General features: G+C 36.7%; 1 protein-coding gene across 33 annotated transcripts in view; it reads left to right on the plus strand.

The window, feature by feature from the left end:
- ZBTB20 (zinc finger and BTB domain containing 20) overlaps positions 1–17,433 on the plus strand; it is a 781,647-nt gene that overhangs the window by 371,930 nt on the left and 392,284 nt on the right. For 2 of the 33 annotated variants that reach the window (XM_077884681.1, XM_077884673.1), the window contains one exon: positions 4,317–4,366. The exons of the other annotated variants lie outside the window; for them this stretch is intronic. The gene's annotated coding sequence lies outside the window, so the exon portion shown is untranslated. The remainder of the gene's footprint in view (positions 1–4,316; positions 4,367–17,433) is intronic. 33 annotated transcript variants of the gene reach the window in all.

The raw sequence follows: 17,433 nt of genomic DNA on the forward strand, positions 1-17,433 counted from the left end.
TAAATATTATAAAAGTCAGTTTCTGAGGTATAAATATATAAAGGTAATACATGCAAAGAAATACCTTTATATATAAATAAAGGTGAATATGCAAAGAAATGGAAACTTAGGACTGGATTGTTATATCGGCTTAAGCTTAGTTTATTTTTGTATGAGGAATGGAATACTATATGGTGTCAAGAAAATCATGAGACACACATAAGCAGTTGCATGTATCAACAGTTTTTTGTTTGTTTTTAAAGAGCTTGCCTTCCAATTTCAGAGCCTTAATTTGAGGCCTATGTGAAAACTAGTTAAACTTACTGTACATATTTAACTATTAGCAACACATCAGTCTCCAATTTTTTTTTTAATTACATAAATACATTTAACCAAGCCTCCCACCCACTTCCCCTCCAGCAACCCTCAGTTTGCTCTCTGTACTTAAGAGTCTGTGTTCTGGTTAAATGGTTGATGAGAATTAAGGATGGCACTTGTGATGAGCACTGGGTGTTGTATGTAAGTGATGAATCACTAAATTCTATACCTGCAACTAATATTACATTGTGTGTTAACTGGAATTTAAATAAGAACTTAAAAAAGGAAAATAATAAAACTACATAATACATTTAATTTGCATGTCATTTTTATCTCAATTATAAATTGATACAAATATATAATTTTTAGCATTTACATTTTAATTCAACATTTAACTGCTCAGTCATCTCTTTGTAATCATTTGTTTGTGAGCTTGGGGACCATGGAGCATAGTTTGAAAACCACTAATTTGGTTCAAAATTTAAGGAAATAACCTTATTTTTTTCCCTCTATTCCTTTATTATTTAAGGACAATTCAACCCTTTGGGGATGCTTTTTCTTATGGGTTTTGGTATAGTTCAATTCTTTCTTCAACTAGAGGTTAAAGTCCTAAAGGGCAAGAATCTTGTTTTTGTTTTTGTTTTTGTTTTTTTGCTTTGTTCTCTTCACGAGACTAATATTACACATTGTGCATAGACATGGGGTTTGCCCAGTCCATAGTTACCATCTGTGCACACTAGAGAATTTGAAAAAAAGGGCCTAAATCTCAACCTCAGTCCTCCTCTCATCTATCACTCTATGTTTCTACACAATGATGTTGATAACAAAAACAGTTCAGTTGAATTCTCTGGGCTTCTGGTTTTCAGAGCTCCCAAGAAGGGCCTGTGTATTGACAGATTGTGGCTTCTATGGAGTGGAGCTTTGAGGGAATAAGAGCAGTTGAATGGTAGAAGAGGGCTCAGGAATAGGACCTTCTGATGAACCAGAGCAAAGGGAGGAAGGGAGATAGAGAAGAAGTGAAAAGGTTAGGTAAATGCTACTGTAGAAGAAGGAACCATTTACATGCTAGAGGCAAGACAGTTCTGGTACTTAGTGCCTTCTCTAAAAGCTTCGAAGTATACAAAAGAGGGATCAAAAATCAAAATTGACTATCCGGACCACAAATAAAACAATCAAGTACAAAGAGAGAATGTGGTAAAAGCTGTGACAACCAACCAAATGACATCAGAGACAGAACAAGAAAAATGTGTGTGGAACCCAGAATACTCTGCTGCTTTTCAACCTTCCATCAGGTTTTGGGTATCCAGGTAGGCTTGGCCATTAGGGAACGCCCCAGTAGGAAAGTCATGCCTTACTGAGACCACTATTTAACGAGCCAGTGAGGAAATGAAAGCAAATACAGTATGCTGTGAATTCACAGAACCCAAACTAAGTCTGTTTTTACAAATGGGTAACATTTCTACCAACTTACTTGAAAAAAACAGTTTTTATAATATAGGTGTTTACATAAAACCAATAAAATGTCTTGTGTGTGTGAGAACATTTTGCTTTCATGTGGTAGACCATTTACCTCCTCTTCAGAGTCTGTTGAAACATTTATTTTATATTCTCTATTTTATTCCTGTTGCAGCATTTATGTATGATTTGTTTGTTACTTTTATCAGTTGATCTTGCCCTCCCCATATGCTCATGTCTCACTGGCCTAGTTTCCCACATTCAGTATGTGATCTCTAGCCCTTCTTAAATATTAATTAGTGTAATTGAATTCCCTCCAGTATTTCTAACCTCAGGCACCTGAATCTTAGTGTTTTTATTAGAAGTGATTTGTGCATTTGAAGTCCAACCTGCTTTTCCATTTCCCATCCCCCCACCCCAAACAACTTTTCTTGATTAGGTAAAGGTCGGGGTACATGCCTGCCTCAGAGAAAGTCTTTGTGGAAAAATGAAAGTGTTATATATTACAACCTTTCTCAATGAAAGACTGAAAAATACAACGCTGTCTTGAATCTTTGGCCAAGGAAATCATCCAGAGTAAGAAAAGGAGGTAGCCCTGTCCAGGGGCACAGCTACAAGTCAAAAACAGAAGTCAGGCAGAGCCATTCGTAGAGATGAAAGCAAAGCCTCACCTAATCACAGCCCATTCTCCTCTGCCAGCATGGCCAGGCCCAAGGACAGCACCTTAAATTCTCCATACTCTTCTAGTTTGCAGATCTACCCCTGACCAGCATCTCTGGATGCAATCCATGATTACACAGGAGTGACTCTATTCCTTGGAAGGAAACAGGAAAAAGGAAAAGGAGAAGAGCCTGAAAATAGGGCTAGAGAACCATAAGCTAGTGAGAGGATTTGCCAATAAGATAAGTAATTATTGCCATTTGTAGCTGAGGAGAAGCAACAAAAAGTGTTAGATAACTAGGAGTGCAAAACGTGTTCTGATTTTTGGGAAGTATAAGAAGATAGTTTATAAGGACAAACAACACGATGTCACTCCTGAGAAAGACCTAGATGTATTATTCAAACAATAAAGCATAAAGCGGTGGTTTATGATTCCCCTGAAAGAAATGGTGCTTGCTATAAACCAGAATGACTTCAGTGAAAGCGGATCAACAATATATGATCTGATCTTGCCTGGTTAGATGTACAGGTGGATTGGTACCTGGTTGAATGACCACACTATTAAGTGCAAACAAATGGCTCAATGTCATAATAGAAGAGATTCCTATGGAATAAGTCAGGAGAAAAAAAAAAAAAAAAGGAATAAGTCAGGAGAATCCTAAGCCGTATTTTGGCCACCATTTTTTTTTTCAATTACTGGGATGAAAGCATGTCCATCAGAGTTGCAGATGATATGAATCCAAATACATAGAAAATCTATGGAATTAAGAAATTAAGGAATCATGTTTCAAACATCTTGAAAGACTAGAGCGATGGGATGCATCTAACCAGAGGAAACTTTTAAAATGGATAAAGGCAAGTTTTTGTCTTTATATTTTTAAAAGATTTTTCATGAACTCTCTGAGTGATATGTGGCTTAACAAATTAGTACAAGAAATCTAAATGAATAGGAACATCTTCAAAGGAAAGTGACCAGGAGGGTAGGGAAATGAGATGTGTGATATGAGGAATGGTTAAGGGAACTGGAATTGTTTAGAAATTCACAAAGAATGAATATGATAAGTATGTTCAAGTATATTAAGGATTGTCACATAGAAGATAAATTATGTTGTTTCTGTGATTCCAAGTAGAACACAACCCAGTGATAAAACATACAAGAATAAAATACTCAGGTCAATATAAAAACTAACGTTTTACATCCTTTTGTGCTCAAAGGTGGAAAACAAACAAGAAGGAAAAATATTAGTCTGGAGGACAAACCTAGATTAAAACTTGGTTATGCCACTTATTGATTCTGTGTCTCTCTCATGTTTTGAATGCCCATAATCTATTTCTGTACCGATAAAGTAGATTTAACCAATTCCTACTCGGCAAGTTGTAGAACTTTAGAGCCTGTATTAGTTTGTGCAGACTGCCATAAGAAAATATCACAGACGAGTAGCTTAAATTACAGTAATGTATTCCTCAGTTTGGGAGGTCAGAAGTCCAGGAATCAAGGTATCAGCAGAGTTGAATTTCATGTGATCTCTCCCCTTGGCTTGCAGAAGGCCATCTTCTCCCTGTGTTTCCTCAGCCCTGGTGTCTCTTCCTCTTTTTATGAGGACACCAGTCCTAGAAGATGAGTGTCCCATTCTTAGGGCCTCATTTAACTGCATTTATCTCTTTAAAGACCCTATCTCCAAATACAGTGAGTTAGGGGATAGGACTCCAACATGCAAATTTGGAGGTTGAGAAGGGGTCATATTCAGTCCCTAATATCAACAAATATTAACTCTTGAGACCAAGATGTTTAAGCATGGACAGTCACTTTACAGGAATGTTTTATAGGATGGTAAAGCCTTAGATAATTATAATACATAATTTTGATGAATTCCAACACTAATATTCTGTCATTATAAAAATAGTATCTCCAGTGAAGCATCAAGTCTGAAATTCTGCAATGCTCAGTCGTAAGGTAAGTTGTTCACTACATACAACAGTAATCTTTAATAAATGTTTTCACTTAGTATTCAAAATTCCAGTCTGATTTCACTGATATTTACTCATATCCTAGACCTCCCTTAACTTCTAGAGCACAAATTCCCGAGATGCATTCTAGGTGAAACCTCTGTGTCTTTTGTGGGAAGATATTCCTTTGCCAAACCTTTAAATGCTCTAAATCAAAGTGCCTGGGTGGCTCAGCGATTGAGCATCTGCCTTCGGCTCAACGTGATCCTAGAGTCCCAGGATCGGGTCTCACATCAGGCTCCCTGAATGGAGCCTGCTTCTCCCTCTGCCTGTGTCTCTGCCTCTCTCTCTGTCTCTCATGAAAAAATAAATAAAATCCTTTTTTAAATAAATAAATAAGTGCTCTAAGTCAGAAGTTGCATATATGCAAGTGAAGGGCGAATATCACTATCTTAAAAAACAAAACAGGCAAATGGTAAAAGTAAATGTATGTACAAACTAAAAATTGCTTATCAGTTATACAAGTAAATGTGTGTAAAAACTAAAAACAGCAAGAGGTATGGCAATTTAATCCAGAAGTTTCAAAATCTGAATCTACACCTTGGAGACTTTTGAGTTGAAGATAACAAAATGAGTAATTTATTTTGGTCATACATCTTACACTGTTTTCCTCATTTTAATATGCATAGGCATGTCCACATATATTTTTTTAAGATTTTATTTATTTATTCATGAGAGATATTATTCAAGAGATAGAGAGGCAAAGACATAGCCAGAGGGAGAAGCAAGCTCCATGCAGGGAGCCCAGTGTGGGACTCGATCCCAGAATTCCAGAATCACCTCCTGAGCTGAAGGCAGACACTTAGGTGCTGAGCCACCCAGGCGTCCCTGTCCACATATTTAGAAACAGAGTTTAGGAACACCTGGGTGGCACAATCAGTGAAGTGTCTGCCTTCAGCTCAGGTCATGATCCTGGGGTCCTGGGACGGAGCCCCACGTCTGGCTCCCTGCTCAGTGAGGAGTCTGCTTTTCCTCTGCCCATTCCCTGCTTGTGCTCTCTCAAATAAATAAGTAAAATCTTTTTTTTTTCTTTTAAATAAAAAGAAACTAATAGTTTAAAGTTGAGCCTATGCCAGAGGGCAACCTTTGAGGTTGGTTAGTCTTTTGGTTTGTCTTTTTTGTAATGACCATTTCCACGGAAATAGGACTGTGTTGTCACCTGTGTCTGTGGATAGTCGGAGTGACTTTTAAAACTCAGGATTCTAAGCCAGTGAAATAATACATTCTCTTCTTTTTTTCTTGACAGACTAAGTAATATAAAGTTGCACATCTTCTCAAGGAGTGTGTACCTTTTTGTCAGATGAACTAAAAACAAACAAAAAGCCTGGACACTAGTAGTGGTTGTAACACTTGGCAATTGAACAAGCTTCATCTTGAGAGGGCCATTTACTATAACTAGACATTTACAACTTTTACTATAACTAGACATTTACAACTGAGAGTCAAGTCTAGGGTTTGGAAAGTCAAGTCTAGGGTTGCATGGCATCTTGGGCTGAATTACCTGCATTCCAGCCCCCAAGTCTGCCATTGGTAACCTTGAGCAGATATCAAATTCTCTGAGCCTTGTTCATGTTATGTAAAACTCTATAATTGAGGGGCACCTGGGTGGCTCAGTGGTTGAGCATCTTCCTTCAGCTCAGGTCATGATCCTGGGGTCCTGGGATGGAGTCCCACATCAGGCTCCCTATAGGGAGCCTGCTTCTTCCTCAGCTGACGTCTCTGCCTCTCTCTTTTGTGTCTCTCATGAATAAATAAATAAAATCTTTTTTAAAAAGTTCTATATTTGGAATTCTTTTCAGGTCAGCACACAGTTTGACCCAATGTGACTTATTTCCTTCTTTGATCCTTAATTCTCTCACCTTCTGATGGGTATAATATTAATACTTTCCCTACTTAGCTATCCCACGGGATTGTTGAGACAATCAAATAATACGATGTTTGTGTAAGTGCTTTATAAACTGTAAAACACTATACAAATGCTATTTCCTTCTTCTTATGAGTGGATGGGGATGCTTAACTAGAAATGGAATTGGGACCAGCCAGGAATTAACGTTGATACTGTTTCCTAAGAGACGTTAGAGGCCTCATGTTTTTGTCTATTTAAATTGCTTGAACTGATCTGTAAAATGAAGATCTTTAACAAGAGGTATTAAAGTTTATTGTCTATTTTTCTGTGGTACTTTCCAGGGAACATAGGAAAGATTTTTTTCCTTTCAGTATTTTCCCCCGTATTATTGGGTTGCTGTCTGTTCTTGAAAATACTAAGACAAATTCTTATCCTTTGTTAACTATGGGAATCTGGGCCCATGGTGCTTACTATCATTATTTCCGTTGTACTTGTGGTAATTGTTGTTATTGTTATTATTAATTATACTTTGTAATTATATAGCTTATTTTAAGGAAAGATAAATGGCTAAAAAAAATAAACAAGCTGCTGTTATTGAGGGATTTTTGGAGTGTCAAACATTTTAAATCCACTTTTGGCCTTTTTTTCACAAAGACTTCTGCATGAATCTTCAAATAGAATTTTTTTGGGGGGGAGTCTGCCATTGAAAATAAAGTACTAACTAGTGAGATGACGCCCTTGGAGTCACGCGTGAGAAGATAGAGTCAGAGCCTTTCATTTCTTCCTTCTACCTTTTACAATATTTCCTACAGTATAGTTACTAAATAGTGATTGTTTAGGAGAAAAAGTTTGAAGCAGGAAGTGGAAATACTTGAACAGTGACTCAGGCCAAAGTAGAGAGGTCTTGTTGCCTCAGCTCATTCCTGATTGCCTGTTGAAGAAAAGAAAAAGGTGAAGGATGACCGGAGGGGGTTGAAAATAGTTTGTGGAGTATGGGGCAGGCAATCAAGTATAACCCAAGTACAAAATGTGCCACATAGATTGATAGAGGATCTTTGGAATAAAAAGTCCACCCACTGTCTTTAATCTCTTGGTTCTATTATTTTCAATTCTTGAATATTCTTAATGCTGATGAAGTGTTCTCTAAGTTTCCAGGTTGATTGGCCTGGGTCCCCATGGGGCGTGGGTCTCTTCATTCCCACAGTTAAAGACCTGACTCCAGTAGTGAGATTAGGAGGTTAAAGTAAGCATTTGTTTTTCCTTAGGTAACCTCCAGGTAGGTTCTTCTGTGACTTGGTATGCAACTGGTGATGAAATTTTACAGGAAATAGAAGGTTATTCAGTTGTCTGATCATTTCTTACTATGAGGAAAATCCTCTTCCATCCAACTGTTGTCATCTTCTAAAGCAGTGGTTCTCAAAGTGACCAGTAGCATTTGCACACCTAGGAATATATTATAACACAAACCCCTGGGCCTTACTGCAGCCTACTGAAATGAAACTTTGGGGTGGAGTACAGGTATTTGTGCTTGAATAAATCCTCCAGGTGATTCTGACACACAGCAAAATTTGCAGACCATTGTTATAAAAAGATGTTGAATTACACTGGGAAAATATTTGAGCAATTAAAAATTCCACCAGAAACCAAAGGTGATTTTGGAACTTAGAACCTCTATTGTTTTACCCCAAATTATCTCTTATCATATTATCCTAAACTATTTAACAATTTTGTCCTAAACTACTTAACACTTTCTACCTCTGACCTGCAGGTCATAGCAACATCTCCCCTGTAGCCTAAAATGGTCTTTGTCGTACTTTCTAGACAAATCTTATTTGTTCTGAATTATCAAACTCAAATATCTCTCCTTGCAAAAACCTCACCAGTCATGTCAACTTTCTCTCAATTTTGGGTTTCTTTAGCTCTCAATGTCTGTACCATTTATGTAAGTCTTATCCATGACATATCTTGTATAACAAACTGTCAACTATTACAATAAACAACTGCTTGCATTTATTCAGTACCCACTCTGGTCACTGCAGCCTTCCGAGAGAAGTGCTATGCCTGAGTTTCTGAGATCTTCAGTAGCTTACCCTAACTCACACAGTACGTATCAAAGAGAAGATTCTCCTTTAGCCTTACACTTGACCATGAGACTATATTATCTAGTAATACTGATAAACTTTCCTCATATTGTTATCTTTTTTCTCCACAGCTTAATTGTATGCCCAATTACAATTTAAGACCATAATCCTTTTGTTATCTTTACAATAACTTTTAAAATATAGAGAATTCATGCATATCTGTTAACATATTGTACTACAAACTATAAATACCTTTCTGGAACTTGTTTTTTCTTTAGGAAAACCTTGAAAGTGAAAGTTTTAAAATTTCCTCTTAGATCCAGAACACTCTCCATTTATAGGTAGAGTATCTTTATTTTAGCAGATTAATTCATTGATTGCATTTAAAATATCCAACTCACCATTGTGCACTGATTTTTATCATCAATTTTGATAAATGCATTTCAAGAATACTTTATAATGCCTTTCAAGGAAGAAATAGCTACTTTTGTTATTTAAAGAATTTACTGATTTTTAGGAAGTTTATTTTTTTGTAAGAAGAAAAACATGATGAGATGAAAATGAATCTGACCCATGCCTTTATACTTGCACGTACCCAGTAGTGATGAAAAAAAATTGAAGATATTAGCAGCTTAAAAAAAAAGATATTAGCAGCTAAATACTAATTATTCAGGAAGTTTATTTTAATTGAAAAAAAGTGGTTTTTTTGTTTTGTTTTTTACTATGTAAGCATAACATATTCTGTGAACATGTTTTATTTGTGCATAACTTAAATTCACCTGACTAAGTTCTGGCCTAAGGAAATGAAAACATAGCCACACTGTGTGGCTATTTGGGGGATAAATATTTGGCCAACTTATATTCCTTTATAGCTGTTTTATAAAAGTGAGGATCCTTGACCCTGAGTCAAAATCATGTGGATGGTTGCTAAAATGCATGTTCTTTGATTCCAGCCCTGCATACTGAATTACAATCCCTGGTTGGGAGCCCAGCAAGTTACATTCATAACTATCACTTCCAGGTGATGGGAATGCACAATTAAATTTGAAAGTCATTCTTATTTGAATTCTTTTTTTCTCTCTGAGGGATCAGATCTTCCAGAAAACTGAGCAGTGAGTTTCAAAACTGATGTCTTAGGCACAGAGCCTCAGTGACAACCTTAAATTATTATTGTATTTGCCTTCAACAGACTTTTATTCAGTTCTGATACTTTTGTTTGCCATATACTCTTATCTAAATTAATGAGTTCAAAACCCAAATTTTTTTGTGTTTCTTGGCCCCATTTTAAGGATCTGATCATTGAGGCTTGAGAAGTAATTACTTTTCTGAAGGCCACCCAACTAGTAATTAGATTCAGTTTAACTCCAGAATGTGTGTTCTTAAACTCCAGAACAGGACTGAGTCACAATTTAAAATCAGATCTTTTTAATCCTGCCTTTTCTCTTTCTAAGAAGTCAGCTGCATAGTAAAAGTGACAACAGCTAATTCCAAGTTTGTGTCCAAACTCTGAGATATTATGATGCTAGTCAGTGGTCATCTTAAATTATGTGTTGGTAGCTGATGGGCTCAATCGGTAAACTATCACCTTCAGTGTTCTCAGATGGATCAATGGAAGCATCATCAACATAAACCTATCTGTATTGTAGTCTTCCTTGTCTTCTATTGTTCTTAAGAGACTTAATATATATTCTATGCAAAGGTTACTAGAAAAAGCTTTTTATCATTTTATTAAGGGATTTTCTACACCATATCGGGCTTCATTTCCCTCAACAATGGTTTGTTTTGATAAATCTTTTGCAAATACAGCTGGTACACTGTAGAGCTGACTCAGTGATTCTTAACATTGACAGCACATCCAAATCACCTATGGACTTTGAAAAATATACAGATGCATGGTTCTAACTCCTACAGATACTGAATCATTGCATCTGGGGTGGGGGCTCAATGCTGATTGTTTACAAAGCCTCACAAGTGCTTCTATAGGCATCCAGGATGGAGAATCACTGATCTACTAGTTCACTTGATAAAGAATTTGAGACTATCTTATACATTAAAAGAGCAATTGAAGGAAGCAAAATCTTTCCATAAATCCTACACGGAGTCCTTTGAAATAAAAGTGGGACTTGTGAGCAGCTTGAGAAGCTGTTGCTTGGGCTATCCAAATATTCAGATTTGACTCTCAGATAATGAAAAGGCAAGAAATAAGAAGCCATTAGAGCATGGTACTAAGTGGAATTATGGGAAACCATCTGTAAAATGCTGTGGGGTTTGGAAGGACCTGTTCTTTTTAATAGACATTTTTGTAATAGAAAACAGGGTAATGGAAATAGCAGCATATTTTAATCTATCTGCATTTCCTTCAGATAAAAATAAAATAAAAGGGAAGGGCATAACCTTGCAAATGTATCTTGATCTGATATTATTTTTGCAAGTTAGACAGATATGGGGCCACTAGACAGCCCAACTCAGGGCTAGCTATCAAATCAGAGCTCACTCTTCAAATCCCAGCACTAATCGAGATGATAAAGAGCTACCTTTCGATTAATCCTGCTCTGGACTTTAGACGAAAGATACTGCAGTTTAATTACTGAGCGAAATTCACTTTGTCTGATCTGCCTGTCTTTGCTGTAATGTCATAATATAATCAGCATCACCCCCATCTGAAACATGGGGCTGTGAAGTCCAAGAACCTGTGTGATTGGAAGAAATAAAATGATGCTCAAACAACAACCAGCCGCAGTGCAGTAATTATTCAAACCTTGTTTTCATCGGTATGTCACTCTCCTATTGGCTTGTCATGACAGCAACTGAGAAAAGGATGGGAGAGCATGTGATTGAAAGGGAGATTGACCTGAAGGAAACGGACTAGGTGTGGGAGGGAAGAGCCACGCTGTATAAAATCTTAAGGCTAATTAAACTTGGTTTTTCTTTAATATATATATCCCACTGGCTGCTCCTGATCCCACAAGTCCAAGCTAAACCATTCAGCTGATATGTCTCTCTGCAATTAAAATCTCCCCTTCAGTTGAAACTCTACAGTTTTTACTTCTCTGAAAATTATTTATTTTTCTTTTAAAACTGGCAATTACTTAACAGATTTTTTTCTATAAGCCTCAATAAAGTTTTTGTAATTTAAACTCAATGAGAGAAGAAGGTTGCAGATTTTCTTCTGTCAGAAATAATGGTCTTTGCAAGCATCCTTTCTAAGTTTGCACGGACCCACTGCCTTACATAGAAGCGCTGAATCCAGATACCTGGCTTTGCTATGAATTGTTACCCTATCTTACATAAAATGTTTACAGTAACTTGGGATCCCTGGGTGGTGCAGCAGTTTAGTGCCTGCCTTTGGCCCAGGGCGCGATCCTGGAGACCCGGGATCAAATCCCACGTCAGGCTCCCGGTGCATGGAGCCTGCTTCTCCCTCTGCCTGTGTCTCTGCCTCTCTCTCTCTCTCTCTGTGACTAACATAAATTTAAAAAAAAAATGTTTACAGTAACTTGCCCTAGGTCCTTTAGTTAGAGAGTGGCTGAGCCAGTATTTGAACTGAGATTTGTTTGATTCTGGGTCATACTCTTTTGACTCTACTCTTCTTCCACCCTTTATTCTTACTAATTTATGGTTAATACCCCTCCAGTTGATTCATTTAACACATTGCTGAGCAGCTCCTATATGCCAAGCACTGTGTCATACTCCACATATACATTAGTGAACCTTGGAAGGAAGAATCAGCTAGTATCTGTCTTCAAAGGCTTTTAAGTTTGGTGGTTCAGTTGCTTTTGTGACTTCTATTGTAAATTAACATTTTAAATCCAAAGAGCAATTGGACCATTGAGAACAAATGTAAAATATGAAGTCCGGAGCTCTTTTCTATTTCCCTGTTTTTATTCATAGTATCACCATTCTACCCATCACCTCAAAATCTCAGAATCAATGTTCCCAAGAATCTTAAAGTTTTATAAAACCAATCATCAAGTCTCATCAAAATTTGCCATATATGATCCATCATCAAGGCCCTTAAGCATCAAGGTTAAGCAGACAGGCTCTGGAGGCAGATGACCTGTGTTTGAATCCTGGCTCTATCACTTATTAACTGTATAAACTTGAAAAAGTTGCTTAATCCTCATCTTTAAATAAGAAACAATAGAGTTACTTGCCTTTTAGGGTTGACATACAAATTAAATGGGTTAATCTACATAAAGCACACAGTTCAGTGCCTGGTACATAGTAGAGATTTAATAAATATTATCCTTTCTTCCTTTAAAGTCTCCAGAATATTTAATTTCCTTTCTATTTCTACCTATGCTACCAAGGTCAGATATTTATCTCATAGTTCCTGGTTTATTGCAAGAGTTCTCTCTCTCTCTATCTGTCATTATCTCTGGGCTCTCCCTGTTTCAAGTTTTTCTGTCCACCAACCCCAGTTACTTATACTAAAATACCAGTGTGATGATGCCAGTGCCTTATGTATAAACCTTTACTAGACCTCTTTTGCCTACAGAATAAAGTGGATTAGATAGTCCAATATTCAAGGAACCTCTTCAAATTCCAGGCTCAATTTATCTTTCCAACATTATTCCTATTCCAGTTCCCACTAACTTGTTTATTTGTTGCTCCCAAATATGTTTTTCATTCTTTGCTTCCACGCCTTTTCTCATGTCCTTCACTTAACCTGCATCTTATCACTTCCCCATTGTCAGTTTTGACATGAAATGATTCTCTTTAAATCCTTGTTTTGAATACTGATTTGCCTTGTATTGCAATTTTTTTGCATTATCTCAATGATTAGATATTAAGTACCTCAGACATAGGTCAGTGTCTCAATATACATCATTGTTTGCCCAGCGGCATCCAGAGAAACTCAAACATAGTTAAGTATACAGTGAATATATGCCAAACGAATAAGAGGTCTGAATTTGGAGTTCCTTCCTTCCTCTAATTACCTTTTCCTTCTCACAAATCACTCTGAATTTTGTCCAATATTCCTAGTGCCTGTTGATCTTTAAATATTTTAAAACTTCTCCCTCCTTGCTCCCCTTCCCTGAGCACTCACTTTTATAATGTCTTTCCATTCCACAGCCATCCCCTCGGTCATCATATTCATTCATAGGCTGCTAATGTGTTCTCGTTCTTCTAGTTCATTCTATACCAACTACATCAATACTAGGGTAATACTTATCTGTAGAACAGAAATAACAGAACCTGGTCTTTTACTTTTTGAAGTTGTCACAAATGGCATTATATGTATGTGGATATGACAGTATTTGACAGTATACTATTTTATAAACTGCAAAAAGCTCTATAACCATAAGGTATAGTCTATAGTGTCTAAATATTTTCCAGTAAACATGTAGTCATGTATTAAATATATAATTAAAAATATCAACAGTCAGGTCCGATAAGCTGTATCATTTCTTGTATCTAAATAAGGTACACATGTGTATCTAAGGATTATTCTTTTACATTCTTATATCTCCTCCTAGATCTCCTCTTTTTCCATCTAATTCACTCTTGTCTTGAGAAACTCACATTAGTTGGCCTCACCTCATCTGCGGGGCAGTTGGGAGTCTTCCTTAAAAGACCTTCACTGGAAAGAGTTTTTTTTTTTTTTTTTAAGATTTATTTATTTACTTTAGAGAGAGAGTGTGTGCATGAGTAGGAGAAGGGGCAGAGAGAGAGGGAGAAACCACCTAAATACTCCCTTGCCTATTTCTGTCACTCTCTTCCAAGGGGATCTGATATACTAGAGGCAGTAAAATCTTTACTCCTTCCTACTGGCCTTTTGGCTCCTCCTGCTTGTTTGGAGTTTTGAGTTAAATTTTTCAAGTTAATATTTAACTCATGAGATAACTGTTTACAAAATTGTTGGTTGGCAATCAGGGATTTTTCCCCCCCTGGATTAATATGGTTAAAGTTTAACTTAGTGGAACAGCTCATAAAAAAATAATAAATATATGTATATAATTAAATAAAAGTACTAACTCTGGGAATTTTGCTGATATGTCTTCTAGACCCAAAATGGAATATTTGTTCTAGTTCAGATAAAAGAAAGACCTTGGCTATAGGCCTGGCAAGCCAACTCTGTGGAAGAATTTAAGTAGAAGGGGAAGCCTGAGTCTACTTTTGGGTAGCAAATGACATGCAAATAATGAGAACATCCCTTTTTTTCTTAAGAAAATGCCCTTTATGCATAGCCTTGGTAACATCCCATTCAAAAGAAGTTGTTGGGATTCCCTCCAAATAGCATATTTGGATAATATTAGGCTTTGATCAGTCCTGTGCTATCTTGACATTCTGCATTGTCAGTGACTTTGTATAGTACAGTGTTATCAAACTTAGAGGCAGATGTGAGATGAAATTACTCTCTTTAGGTATTACCCTTCAGCCATATTCATAAGTCAGAAGGGACTGTCTCTTCTCCTGAGACAAAGATGAACTCAAGCTCCATCTGATGATTGCCAGAGCATATCTTGCATTCCTATGGGAAATCTTCATGCTTTTGTTAGGGTTCATGGGTACAATCTAGAATTGAAACCCTATTTGGGTTACTTCGGTTTACTTGGGAAGGGGTTTCATCTTCTAGTAATGCAGACCTCAAGGAATAGTTGTTGGAGAGACTTGGGGAGCAATTAAGTAAATCTCGTGAAACTAGAAGGGGCTGCATATATGTGAATTTCAACTTTAACATGGAGTTCTCCGAAATTCTGTGCCATGAAGATATGCTGTGTTTTGGCCATATATAGAAATCTGCTTGGCCAGTTTCTAGTTAAAGGATCATTTTTGGATATTCAGAAGTCAGTTGTTAATAATTTTTGCTATAAGAATTAATCGGCTTAAAGCCAAAACAAGAACTAGATTTTCAGCCCTATTCTGCATTCAGAGTCATAAAGCCAGACATTCAAAACCTGGATATCTCATAAACACCTTCTTAGTGTTTGTTGTTTTGCCAAATATGCTGTGTTTATCCCAAATCAGAAGCCATTTGAGATAGAATTATAAGTAATAGATTTCAAATTTGAAGAGACTTAAGCAGGTTTTAAGTGCCCAATAAGGCAAGTAGGAAAAACTAGAAAGAGAGGTGTTTCAGAAATAGCCAGTGTTTCAAGTAGAGGACATGGTTAACCATGTTAAATTGCTGCTGAGAAGATGAGTAAAATGAGAATGAAAATGTGAACATTGGACTTGGCAAGAGCAGACATGTTACAGTGGAATGGAAAAAGCCACATTGGAGTAGGTTGAGGAAAGAATAGAAAGTGAAGATATGAAAAAAGAAAAAAAAAGAAAGTGAAGATATGGTAATAGCTAATATAGACAATTCCTTCAATAAATTTTGCCAGAAAAGGAAGAAGACAAATGGAAAGTGACTGGAGAGAAACTTGGAATCAAGAAAGTATCATATAAAGATATACAAAGCATGGTGGTTTCTTGTCTTGTTTTATTTTTTGTGTTTGTTTAATTTGCTTTCCCAGGTGAAACACGACACAAATAAGAATCAAAGCCTGAAATCTGGAGTAAAAAGAGATGAAAAAGGCAAAATTGGCCTTGTGAAATGTAGAAGGTATTGGCTAAGATTCAACAGATTTTGGTTCCACGTCAAACTCTACCAGCTACTAGTAATATTGCCCTAAATAACTTTTCAGTATGAGCCTACTTATTTATTGATAAAATCTAAAGTCCATTTATGATATTTCAGTTCCAGAAAGGAAAAAATAACAGACGTATTTCAGAAGTCCTTCTTTAGTAGAAATAAAATTTCTATCATTTTTAACCATTGACAAAGCACTGTATTATTTAGACAGCATTCATATCTTGTTAGTTAACCCTCACAAGACTCCTACAAGGTAGATGATTATATTGTTTTTACTTAACAGGTAAGGAAACCAAGGTTCTGAAAGATGAAGTAGCTGGCAAAATCATATGGTGTGTAAATAGCAGAGGCAGAGCTGAACCCCAAATTTTTAGAATATAATTTAAAGGTTCTTCCCACCTCATAGTGCTCCCTCTGTGGTGTTTTATTTTGTTTTGCTTTTTTCCCCTCACTTCTCAGTGAATCCCTTTAAAAAAAAATTGATCTGGTTTCCATTATTTGTATTTCTTTCCATTCTGCTTCTTCAGGGATTTCTGAGTATGACCACCTCCCTGAATATCTGCATTTCTTCACAAAAGGGAACCAAATGCATAGGGATCAGAGGTCTGTATTAAGTGCCTAGGAAGAATAACCCTACACCAAAACCTTTTTACCAGTTTAGTGGTAGTATTTCAAACACCCATGGAAAATTAACACTCTGACCATCAATGTTAGTGGTGGAAACCCCTTCATAATATCTTGTCATTTGGCCTTACCAGCTTTTAAAACCAAACAAAGTAGGAGGAGAAGATGGGAAATGTGAAGTAGGAGAAGAGATGGCATGGAGGGGTCCAAGTGTTGCTTAGTATAGGCCCTGCAGACCAAAAATTATTGTGTTTCTAACACTATTGATTTTTTCAGCAGCTGATATTTCAATCTGGGTGCAGTGTGTCTGTGAGTCTACGCACACTGTCAAGAAGAAATATGATAGTGTCTTAAAAGATTAATAATATCGCTGGTCCTCTGGAGGCCTGTCTTAATTCACTGGCCTGTTCCCTGGCATGTACTGTAATTTATCTAGTCTGATTTGAATAGCAAATGGCAATCGGCTGCCATTAGGGAAATGGGCATCATTCTTATTGATCCAGCATGGGCTGGATTTTATTTAAGGAGAACTGCAAAATGTTATTACCTTCAGGAAGAGAAACTGAAAAGGGAGCTTTTCCCTCGTGTATTTTGGAAATGTTCTACCTTTAAAAGAAGGGAATGGATTGTGGATTTAGGAGAACAGAGGGAGATGATGATCCTATTGTGTGAACAGGGACATGTACAGGCTGTTTTCAACATAATTGTTTACCAGCAGGAAAGAGTGCTCATGATTATGAGAAAGAGGCCATGGCCTCAGAGGTTAGAACATTGGAGAGTTAGTCAGATCTGATCTGTTTCCTTGTCCAACTTTGTGAAAAGCCCCTGGTTGCTTGGAATTTACTTGTCAATCTATAAAATGGGCTAAAAAAATCTAC

This window comes from Canis aureus, chromosome 35 (genome assembly GCF_053574225.1).
Source record: "Canis aureus isolate CA01 chromosome 35, VMU_Caureus_v.1.0, whole genome shotgun sequence".
Lineage (NCBI taxonomy): Eukaryota > Metazoa > Chordata > Mammalia > Carnivora > Canidae > Canis > Canis aureus.